This window comes from Eriocheir sinensis, chromosome 36 (genome assembly GCF_024679095.1).
Source record: "Eriocheir sinensis breed Jianghai 21 chromosome 36, ASM2467909v1, whole genome shotgun sequence".
NCBI lineage: Eukaryota > Metazoa > Arthropoda > Malacostraca > Decapoda > Varunidae > Eriocheir > Eriocheir sinensis.
Window position 1 is genome coordinate 6,145,024 of NC_066544.1, and position 25,927 is coordinate 6,170,950.

Sequence of the window (25,927 nt, forward strand, 5' to 3'; positions counted from 1 at the left end):
CTCTTCCACCCATCCCTAGCAATCCTTCCCATTCCCTTACCCTTCTTTCCACCCCCCCCCCCCTCACGAACCTAACCATTCCCTCTTCCACCTATCCTTCCCCACTACACAAAGTTACTCATTCCTTTTTCTGCACCTCCTTCCACCCCCTCCCTCCCCCCTAACCTACCGATTTTCTCCCCCTTCCACTCTCCTCCCTACACTTGCCCACTCCTCACGCACACACAAATGAATCCCACGTTAGCCCTCCCAATAAAAAACCCCATCCCTTCTCCCATCCACTACCGCTTCCCTCCTCCCCCTACCCCATACCCCCCCTCAACACTAATCATTACGCCCACCACGATTACGTCATCCCACTTATTGCCCCCTCCTCACCCCCCTTACATAAGTATATCCACACTCCACCCCTTCATTATACCTCCCCACTAATACTCTCACCCTTACACACACTTATATAGGTACACCTACACCTTCGCACTCTACCATCTCACTATACCCCCACCGCTACTCTCACCCCATACAATATCCACCTTCTATCCACCTTCTCCACATCACCCCATCCATCCTATCTTCCTTCCCTCCACGATCACTCCCCATTTCACTACTTTTCCACCCATTCCCCATCACCATTCCCCACTCCCCCCTTTCCCCCTCTCATAAATGACATCCAGGTCCCGCCTTCCACAAACACACACACACACACACACACACACACACACACACACACACACACACACACACACACACACACACACACACTTTCGTTAGCTCTCAGGTCACACCCTTAAGCTAGAAACAGGTGTAGGGAGCGTGACCGTAACCTTGAAGTAGAGGGAGAGAGAGAGAGAGAGAGAGAGAGAGAGAGAGAGAGAGAGAGAGAGAGAGAGAGAGAGAGAGGGGAAGGGGGGAGGGAGGGGGGGGAAAGGAGAGCAGAAGAGGATATTGAGAGGCGAGGCAGGGAGCGACTAAGAGGGGGGTGAGGGGATGTAGGCGGTTGTAGGCCTAGGCTTAGAGAAGAGGATAATGAGGGGGGCGGGGGGGGGACGGGGGCGGATCAAGGTCGATGGTTTATATGGCTGAAAAAAAAAAAGAGGAGGAGGAGGGAGAGAGGTAGAGTGGAGGAAAGGAGTAGTATGAGAAAACGGATGAAGAGGAAGAAGAAAAAACAAAACGAGGAATAGCAGAACAGGAAGAAAGTAACAAGGAAGAGGAAGAAATGGAGGAGGAGGAGGAAGAGGAAGAAGAAGAAGAAATGGAGGAAGAGGAGGAGGAGGAGGAGGAGGAGGAGGGGACCCACACATGATTCACCTTGCAACATTTCCTTATCCTACTCTCCTTTGCCCCCCATCTTCCCCTTCCCTCCTCTTCCCTCCTCTTCCTCCTGGGCCCCTCCACGCCACCTGCCCCCCTCGCGCCGGCCGTCCAATCAGAACTGAGGGCGCGGGGAGGCCGGGAAACGTGTGGCTGGCCCTCAATCAATAGCATGCTGTGTAGTGACAAAGGCTTCCCGCTGCTTACGTCATCCTTAAAGTCGATAGTTCAGCCACACAGGTATGCTAGAGCAGGCCGCCCACCTCCACCACCACCACCACCTCCTCCACCTCCTCCTCCTCCTCCTCCACCACGAGCTCTTCCACCTATCCTTCCCCACTACACATCGTTACCCATTCCTTTTTTTTACCCATCCTTCCACTCCCTCCTTCCCCCTTAACCTACCCATTTTCTCCTCACACCTCCTCCTCCACCACGAGCTTCTCCACCACTTTTACTACCACCGCTACCACCACCATTGCCTCCTACACTTATACGATCATTACCTCCACCTCCTCCACCTTCACCATCGCCACCAACTCACCTCTTCCACCTAAATGATCATAAACCCGGCCTCATGCACGCCCACCACCTCCACCACCTCCACCACCGCTACCACTACCTTTAATACCATCATCACCATCAATCACTACTACCTCCACCACCATCACCATAATTTCCTCACCCCAAATTGCCATATCAACCCCCTCCATTTCCACCATCTCTATCTCCACCACCACCAACAACAACAACAACACCAAAGACAACCTGCATACACTTCCACTCTTAAATATTCACCAATGGGAACGCGGCACTTCCAATTAGTACTCGATAGGGAAGAAACACTAGTAGCCTTGGAAAACTAAACTAAGGCATAAAAATAAACTAGAATCAAAGTGAAGAATGAGTAACGCTTATTTATTTACTTGTTTATTATTTGTTTTAGAACGGCTCATTTTTGTATCCTCAGCTCAGTTTCCTTTGTGGTGTGAGTATTAAAGGAGTGGAACGATGCGTAGGAATGGGAGTATACAGACACCTAACCTAAGGAAGTGTACACATATATACACACTTAGCTCCTACCATAATCTAACCTTACCTAACCTAACCGAACCTATCCCTAAACTAACCTAACCTAACCTAACCTAACTGAACCTAACCTAACCTATCCCTAAATTAACCTAACCTAACCGAATCTAACCTAGCCGAACCTAACCTAACCTAAACTAACCTAACCTAACCTTACCTAACCTAACCGAACCTAACCTAACCTAACCTAACCTAACCTTACCTAACCTAACCGAACCTAACCTAACCTAACCTAGCCTAACCTATCCTCACCTAACCTAACCTAACCACGCTCTACTGGCAATCCCCCTGTCCTCTTTCCTTCCTCTCCCTCCTGACCTATTTTTACCTTCCTCCTCCTCCTCCTCCTCCTCCTCCTCCTCTTCTTTTTTTCATCCTCCTCGTCCTGTCCTTTTTCATCCCATACCTCCTCTCCTCTTTTCATCCTCCTCCTCCTTTCCTCTTTTTCTAGGACTTATTTTTGTTACTCTTTTTCCCTTCTAACTGTTTCCTCTACTGTAAAAAGAAAAAAGCAGCCAAACATACCCTACTTGTCTTAGTGCACAGGTGTAACTGTAGGTGTATGTGTAGGTGTAGGCGTGAGCCCTAATGAGCGTTAATGAGTCAAGGTAATGGCGTGGGTGAGGTGTTTTAAAAGGGGTGTTGGTTAATGGGTTCCCGCGCACCTGTGGAAATGTGGGCAGGTGAGGCAAGGCAAGGTAAGTACTACAGAGAGATGCAGGTGTAGCTTAGGCTGTGTGTGTGTGTGTGTGTGTGTGTGTGTGTGTGTGTGTGTGTGTGCGTGTGCGTGCAACAAGTGTGCCAAAGACTCGGTGGTAGCAAAGGAGAGGAGGAGCATCACAAACAACGACGACAACAACAATAATAATAATAATAATAATAATAATAATAATAATAATAATAATAATACCAGAAGTGACACAAATAGATAAATAACGCATAAAACTTGCATGTGATAACGTACGTACCTCGACGCAACACGGGTAGGAGAGAGAGAGAGAGAGAGAGAGAGAGAGAGAGAGAGAGAGAGAGAGAGAGAGAGAGAGAGAGAGAGAGAGAGAGAGAGAGAGAGAGAGAGAGAGAGACACACACACAGACAGACACACACACACAGATACACACAAACAGGCAGCTGCAAAGAGAGAGGCCGATGTACAGATAGACAGACCAACAGATAAGACAGAGAGGTAGGCAGGCAGGCAGCAACAGAAAGAGAAGGAGAAAGAGAGAGAGAGAGAGAGAGAGAGAGAGAGAGAGAGAGAGAGAGAGAGAGAGAGAGAGAGAGAGAGAGAGAGAGAGAGAGAGAGAGAGAGAGAGAGAGAGAGAGAGAGAGAGAGAGATTTTTTTAATTTATTGTGCACAGAGGCGTCAATCCATTACTTAATTAACATCAAGTGAGAAATACAAAAATTAAACGTGTGGGGATGATTAACAACTAATACAGAAACTACTACAAGTAAAGCATTGCATACATTACAGAATATTAGTCAAATAATTAGTAAAAGTAGACAGTTAATTTAACAACCTTTGGGGAAATGTACGAAAACCGGCGATCTGATTCCCCACGGCACACACTAAGATGTTGCAACCTAATAATACCGCTACTACTACTACTACTACTACTACTACTACTACTACTACTACTGCTACTACTGCTACTACTACTACTACTACTAGGCAGGAGTGGATTTTTTATGCAGGTGGATAAATGGGAGGAAGATAGGAGGAAAGATAGAAGAGATGGAGGGAGGAGAGAGAGAGAGAGAGAGAGAGGAGAGAGAGAGAGAGAGAGAGAGAGAGAGAGTGGGGTGGAGAAGTAATGATGGGAGGAGGAGGAGAAGGAGGAGGAGGAGGAGTGGTTGTGGTGGTGGTGGAGGAGAAGCTGGAGGAGACGGTGCTTGGAGAGAGAGAGAGAGAGAGAGAGAGAGAGAGAGAGTGGAGGAATCACCTTTAAGAGAGTTGGGATGGGCCGGAGTCAGGAGGAAGCAAAGAAAGGAAGAGAAGGAAGAGGAAGAGAGAAAGGAAAGGGGGGAAGGTAAGAGGAAAACAAGGTTAGGTAGGGAAAAAAAACAGGAATAGGTAGATAGGTAGGTAGGTTTATAGGTAAGTAGGTAGATAGGCAGGAAGGTAGGTAGGTAGGTAGGTAAATAGGAAGGAAAGAAGGAAAGAAGGAAGGAAGGAAGGAAGGAAGGAAGGGAGGGAGGGAGGGAGGAAGAAAAGAGAGAACGTAGAAATAAAGAGAAAAGATACTGAGAAAAGAGAGAAAGGTCGCACCCCCCCCCCACTCTCTCTCTCTCTCTCTCTCTCTCTCTCTCTCTCTCTCTCTCTCTCTCTCTCTCTCTCTCTCTCTCTCGGCGCATCCTTCGGGGCTTTGTGAACATGGATGCAAAAAGAAAATATAAAAAAAAGAAATTAAAAAATAAATTAAAAACATGGCAAAAAAATAATCAAAGACAAAAGTCCATAAATATGAGATGAAAGGACGAGGAACATCAGAGAGAGAGAGAGAGAGAGAGAGGATATGTGTGTCAGGAGGACAGACGCTGATCAATAGGTTCCATACTCGTGTAGTCTCTCTCTCTCTCTCTCTCTCTCTCTCTCTCTCTCTCTCTCTCTCTCTCTCTCTCTCCATGACCCTTCTCTCCCGACCATGTTACTCTCTTCCATTCCCTCCCTCTCTCCCATCCCTCCCTCCCCCTCCCTCTCCCTCTCCCTCACTGCTTTCCTTACAATCACTCTCCCTAAGGAATGAAGGAAAGGCTGAAAAGGGAGGTGAGAAGAAAGGGAAGAAGAGAAGAAGGAAGAGAAGGAGAGAAGGAAGGAGGAGAGGCAGTGGAGGAAAAGGTGAGGATGGAGGTGAGAAGGAAGAGAAGAAGAGAAGAAAGGAGGAGAGGGAAAGGAGAAAAGAAGAAGAGGGAGAGGAGAGAGAAGAGGAGAAAGAATAGAGAGAGAGAGAGAGAGAGAGAGAGAGAGGGGCAGGTCAGTCACCTCTCCCGGCGTCGGCTTCAAACAGGGTTCAGGTCGGGACAAAACAGTGAATCTTTACACTGAAGCTTCGTCTCTCGAGGCTCCGAAGCAGGAATTTCCAACACTCGACACTCTGTTCGAATTACTCTCTCTCTCTCTTACTTAATATTTCACTGCATTCTTATTTAACTTGAACTTTATATATTGATTGTATTTTTTCACTCACTCATTCACTCTACTCACACTTACTCACTCTTACTCATTCGCTTACTCACTCCTTCTCTTACTCACTAACCTACTAATTCTCTTCCTCTTACCCACTAACTCTTACACTTAATCTTTCTCATTCACTTACTCACTCTTCCTCTTATCCACTCACTCTTATTCACTCTTACTCTACTGCTACTCTCTTTCTTCCTCTTACTCACCCTTACTCAATCACTCATTTCCTCGTCTATATAATTTTAATCCACTGTAGCTCACTCTCACTCTAGTTAATTATTGTTGAACGGCTTCACTCACAGCATTTTAATCTACTCTAATCTACTCTTACCCTTCTCCTACTCTACTCCCACCAATAGACCCCACATTCATCTACTCTACTCTGATCCTATACTCTTCTCTGCACTAATCTTGATCCATACACTACTCTTACTTCTAATCCACTCTTTATTTCTATTCCACGCTACTCTATTTCTACTCTTAATCTCCTCTACATTTTTTTTATTGCTGTGCGCTTTTAGTCACACTTTATTTTAATCTTTTATGTAGGCCTATTTATATATATTTTTTTCATACCTGCCGTTGTATATTGCGTCTTATTTACTCCGTGTATATTTATTTCCTTTTATTATTACACTTTCTATTGTTTATTTATTGCGTTTTATTTATTTATATGCATGGTTATCAATTCACTTATATATATGCCTTTGTTTTTTTCACGTTCTTCATCTGGTTGAGAGAGAGAGAGAGAGAGAGAGAGAGAGAGAGAGAGAGAGAGAGAGAGAGAGAGAGAGAGAGAGAGAGAGAGAGAGAGAGAGAATCTGTTTTCTTAGATTTCCTTTTTTTCCTCTATTTTTCAAGAGTTCCCCCTCCTGCTGATTGCAAGAGAAAGCGTGCCTTATTTTTTCTTTTTTTTTGCAGTTTTCTCTTTTCATTTCGTTTTTTGCACGCGTCCCCCCGATGAAAAGGGGATAAGAGAGGAGGAGCGCGTCCCGTTTTCTTTCTTTTCTGTTGCCGTTCTCTTTAATGCCTTGCCTCGAAACTAAGGATTTATACGTTGTGTGAGGTTTGCTACAGCGTGGAAGGGGGGAGGAGGAGGAGGAGGAGGAGACGAAGAAGAGCGGGAAAACGAGGAGGAGGGAAGGAAGAAGAGGAAGAGGAGGAGGAGGAAAAGGAGAGGAAGAAGAGCGAGAAAAAGAGGATGAGGGACGGAGGAAGAGGAGGAAGAGGAGGAGGAGGAAAGAGGATGGTGAAGGAAAATGGAAGGAAAATGGGAAAGGTGGTGAGGAAGAGGGAAGGGAAGGGGATGAGGGAAGGGAAGGGGATGAGGGAAGATGAAGGGGATGGGGAATTGGGGGAGGGGAGATGGGAGGACTAAAATTAACACTATCATCACCATCATCTTCATCATCATCACCATCATAACATCATCACCACCTATATCATGAACACCACCATTATCATCACCATCATCATCATCATCGCCCCATCATCACAAGGAGCTCCAAAGGTCTTCACTATCTTCCAATATCTTTCAATTTTTCTCACCCTATCTTCACCCCTCCCCCCCCCCCTCTCAATTGATGGATGGTTGAAAAAAACGACACCAGTTGATAGATGGGCAATCCTCTCCCTCTTCTTCTTCTTCTTCTCTCTCTCTCTCTCTCTCTCTCTCTCTCTCTCTCTCTCTCTCTCTCTCTCTCTCTCTCTCTCTCTCTCTCTCTCTCTCTCTCTCTCTCTCTCTTCCTCTTCTCTTCTTCCTCTCTTCTTCCTCTCTTCTTCCTCTTCCTCTCTTCTCCTTCTTCCCTCCCTCTTCTTCTCTACTCTTTTCTTTTTTTCCTTTTCCTCTCTTCTTTCCCTCTTCCTCTTCCCTCCCTTTTCCACTCCCTCTCTCCTCTTTCCCTCTCTCCCTCTCTCCCTCCCTCCTCTCTCCCCTTCAACTTATCATTATTCTCCCTCCACTTCCATTATCACCCTCATCTTCATCCTTGCACTACTCCGCTTCCTCATACATGCCAAGGAAGTGGATGGACTGAGGGAGGAATGGGTGGAACGGGAAAGGAATGGGTGGAATGGGAAAGGAATGGGGGAATGAGAGGAAAAGTGGGTGGAAGGAGGAGGAAATATGTGGATGGGGAGGGAAGGGGTGGATGAGGAAAAGACTGCATGGAGGGAGAATAATGGAGAGGAAATGGGTGGAAGGGGGAAGTGAATGGAAAAGGGAGGGTGTGGGTGGGGAGGGGAAAAGGCTGCGTAAAGGGATAGGGAATGGGTGGAAGGGGAAACAGGTGAGTGGAGAGGGAAGGAATGGGTGAGGAAGTAGGGAAAGGCGGAGTGTGGAAAGGGGGAACAAAGGAAGGATGGAAGTGAGATAGTTATGGGATGGGGAAGGAAGAGATAGGAGATTAGGATAAGGATAGGAAAGGGAGAGGAAAATGGAAGGATAGGTGGATGGAGGAAGGGAGGAAGTGAAACAGGGAAAGAGAAGGATGGGAGTGGAATAGTGATGGAAAAGGGAAGGAGGGATATATGGAAGAGGACAGGAAGATAGAAAGGGAGGAAATAGGGTAGGAGGGGGGAAAGAGAAGTAAGAGGAAGAAAGAAAAAGGAAACAGGGATGAAAGAAGGATAGGGAAGGAAAAGAAGAAAAAGAGAAAGGGATGAATAAGGGTAGGAGGGGGGCAAGAGAAGTAAGAGGAAGAAAGAAAAAGGAAAGTGATGAAAGAAGGATAGGGAAGGAAAAGAAGAAAAAAAGAAAGGGATGATAAAGGGTAGGAGGATGGCAAGAGAAGTAAGAGGAAGAGAGAAAAGGAAAACAGGGATGAAAGAAGGATAGAGAAGGAAAGGAAGAAAAAGAAGGGAGGATACATGCAAACAAAACAACCGACAACTCATAGGAAAAAAATAACATACAAATAATCCCCCCCCCCCTCATTCCCCTCTTCCCCCCTTTCTCCTCCCTGTCAACCCCCTTTCTACCTCCCTTCCCTCTCTAATGACAGTCACCGAGGGAGGAAGGAAGACACAATTCTGGTCTCATTAACTTCGCAACGAACCCACCAATAAGATTCAACCTCTCAAAACATGCATCAATCACATACAGTCTGAGATGGAGAGGGGGCGTGGCTTGCTCTAGGACTGACCAATGACAAGCACTTACTGGTGAAGGGGGAGGGGCTTATATACGAAGCTAACATAAACGGAGTAAGATATATATACCAGTTCCCAGGATATGGCACGGCAGGTAAATATGAAGGTAAATAACCCTCCTTCTTCCGACATTACTCATTAATTAAGCTACCTGCCCTCAATCAACCTGTAATTAGCCGAAGAAGGAAGAGGAGGAGGTCAACGGTGGGGGATAAGATGACGGTGAGGTGATATGGAAGGAAAGCAGGAATAGGAAGGCGAAGGGAAAGGAAAAAGTGAAGGGAAAATGGGAAAGGGGGAAATAAGTAGGTCGAGGAAAGTGAAGGAAAGGGAAAATGGAGGGAAAAATGAGAAAGGGACGAGGATGAGGAAGGTGAAGGGAAGGGAAAAGGGAGGGAAAATGGGAAAGGGACGAGGACGAGGAAGGTGAAGGGAAGGGAAAGGGGAGGGAAAAATGAGAAAGGGACGAGGATGAGGAAGGTGGAGGGAAGGGAAAAGGGAGGGAAAAGTAGGAAAGGGGGATATGAGTAGGGTGAGGAAGGTGGAGGGAAGGGAAAAGGGAGGAAAAAATAGGAAAGGGGGATATGAATAGGGTGAGGAAGGTGGAGGGAAGGGAAAAGGGAGGAAAAAATAGGAAAGGGAGATATAAGTAGGACAAGGAAGGTGGAGGGAAGGGAAAGGGGAAGGGAAAACGAGAACGGAGGATCTAAGTAGGACGAAAAGGTGGAAGGAAACAAGGAGGAAAAAATTGGAAAGGGGGAAAAAAGTAGAACGAGAAAGGTCAAGAGAAAGGAGAAAGGAGAAAGCAGAACGAGGGAGGTGAGGGGAAAAAAAAAGGGAGGAAAATAAGTTAATGGGAAATATGTAAAAAAATAACATCCTCAATATTACCTTTTGTTTACAGTAAAGGAGACGGCTCAAGGGCAAACTAAAACGATTAACTATTCGACAGGTAAATGGACGGATAGGCAGGTATAATTAACGCCTTGCCCTCCACTTCACCTGTTAATCCGCCCCTCCTGCCCCCCCCCTCCCCTCCATCACACCTGCCGAGGGTATATGGAGGTGCTACTACTCAGGTGAACAGATAAAGGGAAGGACAGGTGGAAGGAGGAAGGGAGCGAGTGGTAGGGGGTCTGTGATAAGGATGTGATTCGTATAGGGATGGGAGAAGGAAGTGGAAGGAAATATGGAAGAGGAAAGGGAGAAAGAGAGGGAAAAGTGGGGAGAAGGGAGAGAAAATAAAGGAAGGGAGAAAATGGAAGCATGGAAGGTTGAAAAAAAGAGGGAAAAGTGGGGACAAGGGAGAGAAAATAAAAGAAGGGAGAAAATGGTAGCGGGGAAGATGGAGAAAAAGAGGGAAAAGTGGGGAGAAGGGAGAGAAAATAAAAGAAGGGAGAAAATGGTAGGGGGAAGGTGGAGATAAAGAGAAAAAGTGGGGAGAAGGGAGAGAAAATAAAGGAAGAAAGAAAATGGAAGCGGGGAAGGTAGAGAAAAAGGGAAAAGTGGGGAGAAGGGAGAGAAAATAAAGGAAGGGAAAAAATGGAAGCGGGGAAGGCTGAAAAAAAGGGGAAAGTGAGGAAAAGGGAGAGAAATAAAGGAAGGGAGAAAATGGTAGCGGGGAAGGTTGAAAAAAAAGAGGGAAAAGTGGGGAAATGGGAGAGAAAATAATAAAGGGAGAAAATGGAAGCGGGGAAGGCTGAAAAAAGGGGAAAGTGAGGAAAAGGGAGAGAAATAAAGGAAGGGAGAAATGGAAGCGGGGAAGGTGAGTGAAGAATAGGGAAGGAAGAGAGAAAGGAGGAGAAAAAACGGAGGAAAAAGATAGACAGAACAGACAGGTATTTCCTCACCCACATTCGCCGACTAGTTTCCTTCACCACACCTCCCAGTCTTACCAGGGAGAGGGACCACTACACAACACAGGCGGAAGTACATACACGGAAAGAGAAACAAACCTATGGGCAAAGGTATGGGACAAGGCATTTCCTCATCCACATTCTCCTACTGCTAATTCCCTACGCCACACCTCCCCAATATTACCGAGGATTGGCCCCACTAATAATAAGGGTGGAGTTATAGAGAAATAAAATAATGGAAAGAGGTATGGGACAAGGCATTTCCTCACCCACATTCTCCTACAGCTTAATTCCCTACGCCACACCTCCCCAATATTACCGAGGGTTGGCCCCACTAATAATAAGGGTGGAATTATAGAGAAATGAAACAATGGAAAGAGGTATGGGACAAGGCATTTCTCATCCACATTCTCCGGTTCCTTAATTCCACACGCCACACCTGCCTAATATTACTGAAGATTGGCCCCACTAATAATAAGGGTGGAGTTATAGAGAAATAAAATAATGGACAGATGTATGGATTAAGGTATCTCCTCACCCACATTCTCCTACTGCTAATTCCCTACGCCACACCTCCCCAATATTACCGAGGGTTGGCCCCACTAATAATAAGGGTGGAATTATAGAGAAATGAAACAATGGAAAGAGGTATGGACTAAGGTACGATATTCCCTCATCCACATTCTCCGGTTCCTTAATTCCACACGCCACACCTGCCTAATATTACTGAAGATTGGCCCCACTAATAATACGGGTGGAGTTATAGAGAAATAAAACAATGGACAGAGGTATGGATTAAGGTACCTGTTTCCTCATTCACATTCTCCTGCTCCTTAATTCCCAACGCCACACCTCCCCAATATTACCGAGGGTTGGCCCCACTAATAATAAGGGTGGAATTATAGAGAAATAAAACAGTGGACAGAGGTATGGATTAAGGTACCTATTTCCTCATCCGGAGAGCACGGAGAGAGAAACAAATCCATGATGAAAGCTGAAGACCCCATCCACATTATCCTACTTAATCCCCCACATCACTTTCTCGTTATCGATAAAAACTGAGGGGAAAGAAATATGTAGATAGACACACACTGGCAGACTTTCCACAGCTTTGGCGATAGAAATGTTCCTCCTGCAGTGCCTTGTGGAGTCCCGTTGCTATAGTGAATATCCTGCAGCTCTGCCAGAAGGTATGAGGTAAGAGTCACATGACGCGATAGTAATTTCAAAATATATAGGGTCGTATTAAAAGATATATCCCCGCCTAAGAACACATAATTGATAAGGCTTTCGTAGGAGTTGTGGGCATTTCCAGGGGTTGTTTTATGACCCTGGTGGTAGTTTGACCCTTCCTCTGTACCCTGAACCTAAAAAACACTCATTAGAGCCTGATTGATCCCCACTTTGACCTTTAGAAATAGCTGATGTGAGAAGCGAAAGTGTCTTGTAATACCAGCCATACAGTCTAAGGGCCAGTCTTACAGTCCAGTCCAGCACGTTTGTAAGCTCCCCAACCAAACACAAAACACGACGAAAATTCCTTGTATAGTTTTTTTTTTTTTTCTTTACAGGAGAGGAGTCAGTTCAAGGGCATAAAAAAAGGTAACAAATGTGAAAAAAACACTATACAAGGAATTTTCGTCGTGTTTTGTGTTTGGTTGGGGAGCTTACAAACGTGCTGGACTGGACTGTAAGACTGGCCCTAAGAGTAGATGCCTTGTGATGATGTGCTTCACTGAAAGGTAATATAGATGTAAATACTTGAAAAACATCTCTTGTTGTCTCGTCCGGTCTCAGAAATGCTATAAGTTGTGTTTAAAACATATTGGACGCCCACGAAAGACTACACCAAGTAATACAGCGTTGGGTCAGGGACACGTTTGCAGCGGTAAAGTTATTCGCAATGAAATGATGCATCGCACCTACACACCCTCCTGGATCCAAGGCTGCTCAGACATCACGGCGCCGACAAGGGCTAGAACAAAACAGTGTGGAGGGATGACAGGCCAGTAAACAGCTCCTACAGTCAAGGGGAGTTTGGGAGAATTCAAAAACAAATGCACAACATGAGAAAGATTATTGACAAGTAGGCCTAAGTGCATCAAGGACCATCATCTCTTCATTCCCTTCATTCCCTTTCACTTTCATTCCCTTCATTCCCTTTCACTGCCCTTCATTTTCCTTTCAGCTCTAAGTATCGGGCTTTTTTCCACATTTGTTACCTTTTTTATGCCCTTGAGCTGACTCCTCTGCTGTAAAAAAAAAAAAAAGTTATCTCACTTTCCTCCACTTCCACTTTTTCATTTTCCTTCCTTTCACTGCCCTTTCTATCCCTTCTATTTCCTTTTACTTTTCATTCATCCCCCTTCAGTTAATTCTCTTCATTTCATCCATTTATCTTCCTCCCCTTTTCGCCTGTCCACTGCCCTGCATTTTCCTTTCATTTATCTCACTTTCCTCCACTTCCACTTTTTCATTTTCCTTCCTTTCACTGCCCTTTCTATCCCTTCCACTTCCTTTTACTTTTCCTTCATCCCCCTTCAGTTAATTCTCTCCATTTCACCCATTTATCTTCCTCCCCTTTCCGCCTGTTCACTGCCCTTCATTTCCCGTCATCCCCTTCCCTCGCACGCACCTTTAAAGCTCCCCACACGCTCTCCGGTACTGACAACCCGGCGTTCGTGACTTAGTGTCTTTGCGGCCTTGAGTTCGAGGTGCATGATATTGACGTGCTGTGAGGTCATTCTACTGCATATATAATCACGCTACAGCCTTTCCCTTAAACCCAGCTCTACCCCTTTTCATACGTAGGCTTCAGTGTACAAAAGATTAGATGCAGGGCCATACAAAGAGAGGTGTTGAACGTACTTATATCTACATTACTTGTGAATGAAGCAGATTATTATATACGGCGCTTATCATTCATCGTTCTCTTGCCTCACACATCCGGCAGAGGGGTAGGAAATTTACTTCTCCTCAGAGGGTAGCACTGGAGAGGCCTATTTTGGAAGCTCGATCATTAATTTAACTACAAAAACTCTCATTATAACCACACATTATCCAAACACTGACGGATTCAGTTATAACCTTCCCAGTAATTAGCCCTGTGAAAGCTTAATCAGCCCCCAAAGGTCACCAGCACGTGTTACTTAACCAGGAAAAGAGGAAAGGTTACGCTAAGCACCGCCTGAAAAATGACCCTCCCCATCACCACCGTTCCACCGCATCGCCACTTCCTCGTTCCGGTAAAGGTCAAACGGAGGGAGACAGAAGGTAACTGATTGAGATGAAAACAAACTTAAAAAAAAATATGAAAACTTGAGATTTGTAGATAAATATAATGTATGCTTATAGTGGAATTATTATGCTACGACCTTCTAATCAGCTTGCCATCTAAAAAGCCTTTGACAACTCTCCCAGGTGATGAAAGGTGTCACGTAACCAGGAAATAGGAAGACTTACGCTGGACACTGAATAATCACTTCTCTTGCTAATTACCAACTTCATTTCATAACTTCCTCCGTCTCTTATTCTTCACCTTCATTTCCTTCGTTCCCCTTTCCTTCACCTTCATTTCCTTCATTCCCCTTTCCTTCACCTTCATTTCCTTCATTCCCCTTTCCTTCACCTTCATTTCCTTCATTCCCCTTTCCTTCACCTTCATTTCCTTCATTCCCCTTTCCTTCACCTTCATTTCCTTCATTCCCCTTTCCTTCACCTTCATTTCCTTCATTCCCCTTTCCTTCACCTTCATGTTCTTCATTCCCCTTTCCTTCACCTTCATTTTCCCTTTCCTTCACCTTCATTTCTTCTTCCCTTTCCTTCACCTTCATTTCCTTCATTCCCCTTTCCTTCACCTTCATGTTCTTCATTCCCCTTTCCTTCACCTTCATTTCCTTCATTCCCCTTTCCTTCACCTTCATTTCCTTCATTCCCCTTTCCTTCACCTTCATTTCCTTCATTCCCCTTTCCTTCACCTTCATTTCCTTCATTCCCCTTTCCTTCACCTTTATTTTCTTCATTCCCCTTTCCTTCCCTTCATTTCCTTCTTTCCTTCACCTTCATTTCCTTCATTCCCCTTTCCTTCACCTTCATTTCCTTCATTCCCCTTTCCTTCACCTTCATTTCCTTCATTCCCCTTTCCTTCACCTTCATTTTCTTCATTCCCCTTTCCTTCCCTTCATTCATATTCACTCCCTTCTACTCCCCTACACTTCTCTGCATTCCTTTTCCCTTCCCTTTCCTTTCCTTTCACTTCCCTTTCGCTTTCCTTTATTTGTCTTCTCTCTCCTTTCGCTTCCATGCATTCCCCATCACTTCCCTTCACTTCCCTTTCGCTTCCCTATACTTCCCATCACTTCCCTTCGCTTCCTTGTATTTCCCAACACTTCCCTTCGCTACCCTATATTCCCCATCACTTCCCTTCACTTCCCTTCGCTACCCTATACTTCCCATCACTTCCCTTCGCTACCCTATACTTCCCATCACTTTCCTTTCGCTTTCCTTTATTCCCCTTCATTCCCCTTGGCTTCCCTTCATTCTTCTTCAATCCTTTCTACTCTTCTTTCGTTTTCCTTCACCTCCCTTCATTTCCCTTCCCTTCCCTTCCCTTCATACCGGTTCGCTCCCTTTTATTCCCCTTCATTCCTCAAAATCCTTCCCCACCCGTCATCACCTCCCACATTACATGCCCCACCTTCCCCTTCATTCCCTTCCATTCCCATCATTCCCTCTCTCCACTCTCTATTTTCCTGCTTATTCCATCACTTAAATTATTGTCCTTCCCTTCCCTTCATTTTCCCTAGCTCCCCTCAACTTCCCTTCATTCCTTTTCAATCCTCTTTCCCTCTCTTCATTCCCCTTCATCCAACTTCACTCCTCTACACTCCCCTTTGACCCCATTTCCCTTAATTCCCTTCACTCCCTCTTCGGTTCAATTCACCCCCTTTCGTTGCCCTTCACTTCCCTTCCCTTCCCTTCATTTTCTCTATATTTCACTTCTTTGCCCTTCACTCCCATCCACTTCCCTTCAATTCCCTTCATTATCTTTCCGTTTCCCTTCACTCCACTTTATTACTCCTTAATCTCTTACACATTCCTACACTTCACTCCCTTTCTCCTCCCCTTCACTTCCCTTTATGTCCCTATCACTTCACTTCACTCCCCTTTTGCATTTTCTTCACTGTCCTTCATCCCCACCCTTCATTCCCTTCACTTCATTACACTCCCATTCATTCCCCTTTCGTTTCCCTTCACTGTTTTTCATTCCCCTTCATTCCCTTCACTCATGCTCCCCTTCATTTTCCTTTCAATATTCTCACTTTCCTCCACTTTCTTTCAGTTCTTTTCATTCTTCCTTCGCTTCTCTTCTCGCCTCTTCATTTCTCTTCCGCATCCTATCACTTTCTTCATTCCCTTTCCAGTTAATTCGCATCATTTCCTCCCATCATCTTCATCCACTTCAATCCTCTTCACTGCCCTTCACTTCCCTTCACTTCCCTTCACTCGCACACAGTTCAGAACTTCGCCACTCAGGTATGCACATAAACAAGACACACAGGTAGATAGATAGCCGGGTAGAAGGTCAATACATCGACGGTAGTACATGGATAGGCCAGGTGGGGAACACGCCAACCAGGTAGAAAGGACTTGCTACTCACCTGGCGTTGTGGTCGTACAGGTGTGTCGTGGGTGTAGTGAACCAGCCAACACGCGGACACACACACACGCACACACGCACACACACCTCTTCCACTTCCTTTATAGTCGTGTATCCGAGAGGGTGGAGAAAACGACAGAACGACTTAATCACCGACACCACAACACCACCATACACGGCGTCCCCAGCACAGACACGGGGTCACTGGGGCACTGTACACACGCCGACGCACACGTACACACACGCACACACACACGGGCGGCGCGGCGTGGCGGTGCTGGCGGGCGAGTGGGTAGGTAGCACACACTTTTCGGGGTAGGAAGCGAAAGTGACAAGGGTTCGCGGCGGGGTCTGTGTTGGCCTGTCCCGCGCTAACCACACTACCGGGGGTCACGTGGTGGAGAGGGTGGAGGGGTGGAGGAGGGGTGCCCGCGCCCCCCCGCACGGCTCCAGCAAGGCGGGCGGCGCGTGAGAGGAGCTTCACCGCGATGCCCTGGACGCCTAACTCTCCCTCATGTCCTCACTCGCACTCCACTCTCACTCCCGCGCACTCCCCATCTCTCTCAAGGGCGTGGCGCTGGCGGTTCAGGGCGTGGCGTGGGGAGCACCAGCATGGCGGCGGAGGAGGCGTGGCGTGGTGGTGCTGGTGGTGGCGCGGCGGCGGCAGTGGTGGTGGAGGAAGGGCCTGCCAGCCTCCCTATCTCCGCGCTGCCTCTCTCCCCCTCACTCACAGGAAAACTGAAAGATAAAGAGTGATTGGTTAAAGCCCTCCGGTGTGTGTGTGTGTGTGTGTGTGTGTGATGGGGGGATGGGGTGATGGGGGGAAGAGTAACTATCTATTGCTTGTTTGGTCATTACGAGCCGCGAATAGTTCAAGTTTAAATACTATTTAAGTGATGGTGCAAAACTCTCTCTCTCTCTCTCTCTCTCTCTCTCTCTCTCTCTCTCTCTCTCTCTCTCTCTCTCTCTCTCTCTCTCTCTCTCTCACACACACACACACACACGCCAGGTGAGGAGTGATTAAGGTGTGGATTACCCGCCGCCCAGGTGAGGTGGATTAAAGCGATTCACAAACAAGACCACGGAACAAAACACCTTGCTCCACCTCTGCGCCTGTCCACCTCCCTTCATCCACCTGTCTCCTTTACCCTTATTCCCTTCTTTCATCCACGTCCTTCTAACATCCACCTTTTATCTTTTCCATCCTATTCACTTTCCTTCATTTATATTCCTCCTCATGTTTTTCTTTATCCATCTATACACCTTTCCATCTCCCTTCATCCACCTCCTCCACCTGATCCACTTTCATTCATCTACTTCCTTCTATCATCCACCTCTATTTATCTATGTTTTCCTCCATCCTGTTCATTTTTCTTTATTCATATCCTTCCTCATATCTTTATCCATTTATCCACTCTTCCACTTCCTTTCATCCACTTCTTTTTAACATCCACCTTTATTTAGCTTTAATTTTCCAATCTCTTCACTTTCCTTCATTCATTTCCCTCCACTTTTTTCTCTCTATCCACCTACCCACCTGTTCACCTCCTTCCTTCCACCTCATCCACCTGTCTCCTTTACCTACTTATCCTATTTCTTTCATCCACTTCCTTCTAACATCCATCATCTGTCTATATTTTCCATCCAATTCACTTTTTTTTCATTCTTATCCTTCCTCATATCTATATCCATCTATCCACTTATCCACTTCCTTTAACTTCCATCATTTATTAATCTTTTCCAGCTTATTCCCGTTCTTTCATCCACAACTTTCCTCATATCATTTTTTTTATTCATCTATCCACTTATCCACTTTTTACCACCTATCAACTTTTCCTCCTATCCACTTTTTTCCACCTATCCACTTTTTTCCTCCTATCCACTTTTTTCCACCTATCCACTTTTTGTCCACCTATCCACTTATTTTCCACCTATCCACATTTTCCACCTTTCCACTTTTTTCTCCTATCCACTTTTTTCCACCTATCCACTTTTTTCAACCTATCCACTTTTTCCACCTATCCACTTTTTCCACCTTTCCACTTTTTTCTCCTATCCACTTTTTCCACCTATCCACTTTTTTCCAACTATCCACTTTCGTTTATCCCTCATGTTTCATCCTATCAAAATCACTCCAGTTACCAGCATTCCACCATCTATCCACCCTATCCACCTTTCTGTATTCCCATTATTCCATCTAGCCAGCTCCATCCACCTCTCTCATCCACTTACAACTATCCAACTATCAACGACCTCCCTCTTTCATTCCACTTCATTACACACTCCTCGTTGGTCTCCTTCCACTTTTCAGTTTCTTTCTCGAGTATTAATAATTCCTCTTCCACTTTACTTAACATACCCATAAACATTCATCCACATTTCACATCCACATTCACCCATATCCTTAATACTCACAATGCTGTCTTTTTATCCATTTCAGTATATCCACATCCCTATTTTCCTCCTCCTCCTCCTCCACTTCCTCTTTCCCCTTTCCCCTTTCCTCCACTTAATCCTACCCACCCATTTCCCAATCCATTTCCTTCCACTTCCCTTCCCTTCCCTCCTATCATCAGTAATCCATTATTTCTGTAGCTACCTGGCCGAGGACTCTCTCTCTCTCTCTCTCTCTCTCTCTCTCTCTCTCTCTCTCTCTCTCTCTCTCTCTCTCTCTCTCTCTCTCTCTCTCTCTCTCTCTCTCCAAGGAGCCAGAGGGTTTGGGGTTAAGAAACTTTTTTTTTTCTTTTTCTCTCTTTTTCCTTCAATGCTGCAGCCTTCGGGGATTCTTTATTATTATTATTATTAATATTATTATTATTATTATTATTATTATTATTATTATTATTATTATTATTATTATTATTAACGTTATTACTACCAGTATTGACATATTGACAAGAAAAGCCAAAAATAAGAATATGAGGGAAGAGAAGAGGAAGAAAAAAGACAAGGAAGAAGAAGAAGAAGAAGAAGAAGAAGAAGAAGAAGAAGAAGAAGAAGGAAAGAAAAAAAGTAAATGGAAGGGAAATAAAAGTTGAATTCAAATGATGATAATAAGGAGGAGGAGGAGGAGGAGGAGAGGAGGAGGAAGAGGAAGTCAAAAGTCATGGAAAAAGAAAGACCAAAAAAATTTTTTTAAGAAAATATAGCTTGAAAAACACGATGAAAATGATGAAGGAAAAGGAAAGGAAGGACGAGGAGGAGGAGGAGGAGGAGGTCAAGGGTTTCTCCGGACAGCCCCAAAAGGCCACACGACAGCTTACAACTGGAACGGAGACCAGGAGGAGGAGGAGGAGGAGGAGGAGGAAGAAGAGGAGGAGGGAAAGGAAGACGCAAGGAAGAAAAGTGTTGGTAGTACGCGTGAACTACCGTTTTAATGACTTCCCTCCTCCTCCTCCTCCTCTTCCTCCTCCTGCTCCTCCTCCTCCTGCTCCTCCTCCTCCATCATCTCATCTTCATACGTCTTCCACTTCTGCGCCACTCTCTTCAGCTGCTGCTGCTCCTCCTCCTCCTCCTCCTCCTCCGCTTCCTCCCATTACGTAATCACAGTACTGACACGAACTTACTAAAAATAGAATAAAAAGAGAAGAAAGGGAAGGAGAAGACTGGCGGCAACGAAAACAAGGACGGTGGAGAAGGAGGAAAAGACGAACTGGACGAGGAAAAGGAAGCAAACAAAGAAGACAACTACGACCAGGGAACAAAATAGACATAGATTTACATAGATGTCCCGACCTCACAGAGATTGGTAGACTTTTTTTTTTCTTATTATTCACTCGTGCTGCACTGAGTCACTGAAGGCGGAAGCTTATTCCATTACCGCAGAACAACCTTGGTGAAGAAAAAAAATGGAAGGCTGAATTTATTTCTTTACACCTTAATTTTTGCGCCATTATTATTTTCTTTCGCTCTGTTGTTATCGATCATAAGGAATTTGTATCCCTTAACATTCATGAGGCGTGTGTGTATTTTTATAACTCTCCAGAATATGCAAAGAGATAACAGCCTTTCATAATAGGGTTTGTTGAGTGTGAGAGAGAGAGAGAGAGAGAGAGAGAGAGAGAGAGAAATTGGAAGGGTGAATCAATCTATCTCACCTCCCCCTCCTCCTCCTCCTCCTCCTCCTCCTCCTCCTCCTCCTCCTTCACAAACTCAGGCCCAGGGTCTCCTACCACACCAAATAATCCACCTTCCATCCACCTCCATCTCCACCATCACACACCCTCCACCAGTATTGATCTTCCCTTCCCATACCTCCCCCTCCACCACACACCATTACCGCCCCCCCCCCCCCTCCCCCTTCTCTTCAGCTTCCCTTCCACCACAAGCATCCCCCCCCATTACAAGTCCAGCTCTCCTCCATTACTAACTCTCCCTCTTTTGTAACTCTCCTCCCACTTCCACTCCTATCATAACAAAAACTCCACCTCTGTGACTATGAACATTATAACAAGCTCTCCCTTCTTTGGCCATTCCGTTGAGGTCGCTAAAACTATGATACAAGCTCTCTCTTCCTTGGCCATTTCCTTGAGGTCTTTAAAACTACAAGCTCTCCCTTCCTTGGCCATTTCCTTGAGGTCTTTAAAACTACAAGCTCTCCCTTCCTTGGCCATTCCCTTGAGGTCTTTAAAACTACAAGCTCTCTCTTCCTTGGCCATTCCCTTGAGGTCTTTAAAACTACAAGCTCTCCCTTCCTTGGCCATTCCCTTGAGGTCTTTAAAACTACAAGCTCTCCCTTCCTTGGCCATTCCCTTGAGGTCTTTAAAACTACAAGCTCTCTCTTCCTTGGCCATTCCCTTGAGGTCTTTAAAACTACAAGCTCTCTCTTCCTTGGCTATTCCCTTGAGGTCTTTAAAACTACAAGCTCTCTCTTCCTTGGCCATTCCCTTGAGGTCTTTAAAACTACAAGCTCTCTTTTCCTTGGCCATTTCCTTGAGGTCGCTAAAACTACAAGCTCTCTCTTCCTTGGCCATTCCCTTGAGGTCTTTAAAACTACAAGCTCTCCTTTCCTCGGCCATTCCCTTGGGGTCGTAAAAAAATACAAGCTCTCGTTTCCTTGGCCATTCCCATGAGGTCGCTAAAACTACAAGCTCTCCCTTCCTTGGCCATTCCCTTTAGGTCGCTAAAATCAAAAGCCTTCCCTTCCTTGGACATTCCACTCATATTACAAGCTCTTCCTTCCTTGAATTTCCCCTAATATTATAATCTCTCCCTTCCTTGGCCATTCCCATGAGGTCGCTAAAATTAAAAGCCTTCCCTTCCTTGGACATCCCACTCATAGTACAAGCTCTTCCTTCCTTGAATTTCCTCTGATGTTACAAGCTCATCCTTCCTTTAACATTCCCTTCGTATCACAATCTCTCCCTTCCTTGGCCATTCCCTTAAGGTTAGTTCCAACAATATCAATAACCCAGACCCCGTTCCCTATATACAAGCTTTCTATGAGCCACTCCTACGTATTAATGGATCGTCCAATACTTTAATGTCCCCGTTAGTATCGTCCTAGATAGAAAAAAAGTGGATGATGTGGAATTTAATGAAGATGAGTAATGATTCTGAAGCTACTGTTGGTTTTTGAGTTGGTAATACGAGGCGTTTGCTAAAAAAATAGTATAGTATATTAAGGGAGTGCTTGCGATTCTTCCTCCTAGATAGAAAAAAAAAAGTGGATGATGTGGAATTTAAGGAAGATGAGTAATGATTTAGAAGCTACTGTTGGTTTTTGAGTTGGTAATACGAGGCGTTTGCTAAAAAAATAGTATAGTAAGTATGTAGCGGGCTTTTTTTATTATTGTTTCCTTTTTTTGTGTGCCCTTGAGCTGTCTCCTTTGTTGTAAAAAAAAACAAAAAAAAAGGGAGAGCTTGCGATTCTTCCTCTCCACCCCCACCACTTCCTTTACAACTACAACGGACATAGAACCCCCCCCCCCCTTCTGTATCACCCACTACACCACCGCTTTACTACTTCTCCCACTTCAATTATCACCACCACCATCAACAACCCACCAGCACACAGATAAATTACCCCACCCTTGCACCAACCATTACACCAAAGCCTTACCAGTCCTTTCCCCTTCACTCTGTCACCCCCCCCCCCCACCACCACTAGCATCCCTCCACCAATACGCCCTACCCACTACATTCAGACAGTTCCTCCTCCCCCCTACTCCACCACCACCACTAACGCCCAACAACAATTCCTTCTCTCTGCACCGCTATCAACACCACCCCCATTACCACTACTAACACACTTCCACCGGTAATTCTTCATCCCCTCTACTCCACCATCACCACCACCATCACTATCACCCCCTTCACCACCAATTCTTCTTTCCCTCTACTCCATCGTCACCAGTACCAATAACACCCCTCCATCATTTTTTTCCTCCCATCTACCCCACTACCACCACCCTAACACTAACACCCCTCCGTTATGAATTCTTCCTGTCCTCTGCCCACCTACCACCACCACCCCTCCACCATAAATTACTCCTCCCATCTACTCCACTGCCACCACCATCTCCACCACTGTAACACATCTCCTTCAGCAACACATATGGTAGGTAAAACGCCCCCCCTCCCTCCACTCCCCCCCCCCCATACGTTCGTCTCCTGGCCAGCCTCTCACACACCGTCTCACCGAAGTTAAGTCAATGAAGGTTGCTAAGTTACGCCAAGATTTCATTACCCTGTTATTCCTCGGCTTAGAAGTCTTTTCTTGAGTCCGTCTTTTTGTTTTTTTCCTTCATTTTCCTTCTCTCTCTTCCGCTACTTTTTTTCTCTCTTCATTTTCCTTCTCTCTGTTCTGCGACTTTTTTCTCTCTTCATTTTCCTTCTTTCTATTCCACGACTTTTTTCTCCCTTCATTTTCCTTCTCTCTGTTCTGTGACTTTTTTCTCTCTTCATTTTCTTTCTCTCTATTCCGTGACTTTTTTTCTTCCATTTTCCTTCTATATTCCGTGACTTTTTCTCTCTTTTTACCTTCTCTCTGTTCTATATTTTTTTCTTTCATTTTCATTCTATGTTTTTCTTCTCGTTTGTGCAATTTATTTATATTTTTTACCTATTATTCCTCAGTTTAAAAGTCTCTATTTCGTAACATTTTTTCCCTTCATTTTCCTTCTGGTTAGGTTTTTTCTTCTTCTTCTCGATTTGTACTTTTTACTTGTTATTCCTCAGCTTAAAAGTTTCCTCTCTATTACGTGACATTTTTATTCTCCATTTTTGTTCAAGATATTTCATTTGTGTCGATTTATATTATAGAAACAATTTAAATACTAAACGTTTTCTTTCATATTTTCTTCACTAACACAAACTATCGACACTCCTCTTCACAGCCTCTCTTTTAAGACTAACTTGTCCATCTATTTCCAGCAAGGTCCCTTTTGTTTGGGGGAAGGGAGGAGGGAAGGAGATTAACTCTTACTTTGTTCACTAACTTGTCTCTAAGCTGGATGTTCTTTCACCTAACTTCTCTTTATGGTAACTTTCTATCTGTACGGAGTTTCCTTTACAAGCTTTTCTAAACCCACTGACCAGCACATTACTTCTCCATCGGTAATCTATCTTTTAAAGCTTACATCTATACCATATTTCCTTTAATCCAATAAGTTCATCTTTTTTCTACTTAGTTCAGCTTAGTTTCTCAATTACTTCTTTACTGCTTTCGAATCAACTTTAATTCTACATAACATTACTTCTGATAGCTCTCACATTGTGCTAAGTTTCCTTCACTCTAACTTTCCCAAACCTCATTAATTCAAACAACTTCCTTTGCAATGTTTTATAACGTTAAGTTCACACCTTTCCTGATGTCCCTTTTCTTTTACCTGCATTCACCATCTCTGTTCACGTTATCTTCTCTTCACTCTTACCTCCCTAAACGTCCTATTAATTCAAACATCTTTCTTTGCTAAGCTTCCTCAAGTTAATTTCACGCCTTCCCTGCAATAGTTTCCATCTTTTTCCCCCTATGACAGCCTTCCTGCAGCCGCCATCTTTCTTTACGTTCACTCTTTCAACCTAATTTTTCTTAACTTTCCATTAATCTAAATATCCTTCTTGCTAAGTCTGCCAGCCTCACGTTCCGTTCTTCCCCTCACATCGTTTTCAGTTTATATGTACGTAACCTGTGACAACGTAATATTTTCAATTTCGCATCCTTACTCTCAATCAACCAAACTTTTCTTAACTTTTCAATAATCTAAATATCCTTCTTGCTAAGTTTACTAACCTCAAAGTTCCAATCTTTCCTTTTTTTTCAGTTTATATGTATGTAACCTCTGATATGTTTTTTTTTTCTTTCTTTTTTCAATTCATCATCTATTAGGTCAACTTTCCTTCAGTTTCACTCTCCTTAACGTCCCATGAACTTAAATACCTCTTTCCTAAGTTTCCTGGGACTAATTTCACACCTTTTCTCTGGTTGTTTTAGTCTTTCTTTTGCCTGTGATATCTTTTGTTTGTTTGTGTTCGTCATTTTCCTTCAGGTTAACTTTCTTCAACTTTTCATTAACCTAAATAGCCCTCTTGATAAGTTTTCCAACATAAAGTTCATATCTTCTCTGCGATTGTTTCCACCTCCCTTTTACCAATGGCAAGTTTTTTGCATCCACCATCTTTCTTTGCGGTAACTCCTTCAACCTAACTTTCCTCAACTTTTCACTAACCCAAATATCCCTCTTGCTAAAATTTCTAACATTAAGTTCTTATCTTCCCTACGAGCATTTCCAACTTTCTATAGCCTGTGACAAATTTTCTGCATTCATGAGCTTTCTTTACGTTAACTTTCCAACTTTCCTTCAAACTAAACTCTTTTTTTACAGCAGAGAGAGCAATTCAAGGGCAACAAAAATTGAATGTAGAAAAAAGCCCACTAAATGTTGCTCCCGTAAAGCGAAAAGTATATGGCCAAAAGAGAGGTCAGTTTCGGACGATTTTTTTTTTTCACTATAACTCTTAACATTGAATTCACATCTTTCCTGCGACAGTTTTCACCTTTCTTTTTACCGCTGATGACTTTTCTGCATTCATCATCTTTATGTACGTAGGTTGTCACTGGCCATACCTCCCTTAACTTCCCGGTAATCTAAATTTTCCTTTTACAAAGTTTTCTGACAGTTATATATCTTACCTTTCCTCTGCTCATTTTAATATTTTCTTCCCTCCGACTTTTTGTTATGATTCATTCCTCTCCTTCCTTCAGGCCACCCTCCCTTCATCCCTACATTCCTTAACCTCTCATTAACCTTAATCCCCCTCTTACAAAGTTCCTGGCATTGAATTCACACCTTTCCTCTAGCGTTATCAGCTTATCTTTTCCTGCAGCAATCTCCTTGGCTAAAATTTACACTACGTCAACTTTCCTTTAACCCCGCTTTTCTTAACTACATTTCCTTAACCTTTTCTTAACTACATTTCCCTAACCTTTTCTTCACTACATTTCCTTAAGCTTTTATTTACTACATTTCCTTAACCTTTTCTTCACTACATTTCCTTTAGCTTTTATTTACTACATTTCCTTAACCTTTTCTTCACTACATTTCCCTAACCTTTTCTTCACTACATTTCCTTACGCTTTTATTTACTACATTTCCTTAACCTTTTCTTCACTACATTTCCTTAATCTTTTCTTCACTACATTTCCCTAACCTTTTCTTCATTACATTTC

General features: G+C 44.3%; 1 protein-coding gene across 5 annotated transcripts in view; it reads right to left on the bottom strand.

The window, feature by feature from the left end:
- The window catches only part of LOC127007650 (uncharacterized), a 294,914-nt gene that overhangs the window by 218,215 nt on the left and 50,772 nt on the right, over positions 1 to 25,927 (bottom strand). For all 5 annotated transcript variants that reach the window (XM_050878846.1, XM_050878850.1, XM_050878849.1 and 2 more), the window contains exon 2: positions 16,259 to 16,995. The gene's annotated coding sequence lies outside the window, so the exon portion shown is untranslated. The remainder of the gene's footprint in view (positions 1 to 16,258; positions 16,996 to 25,927) is intronic.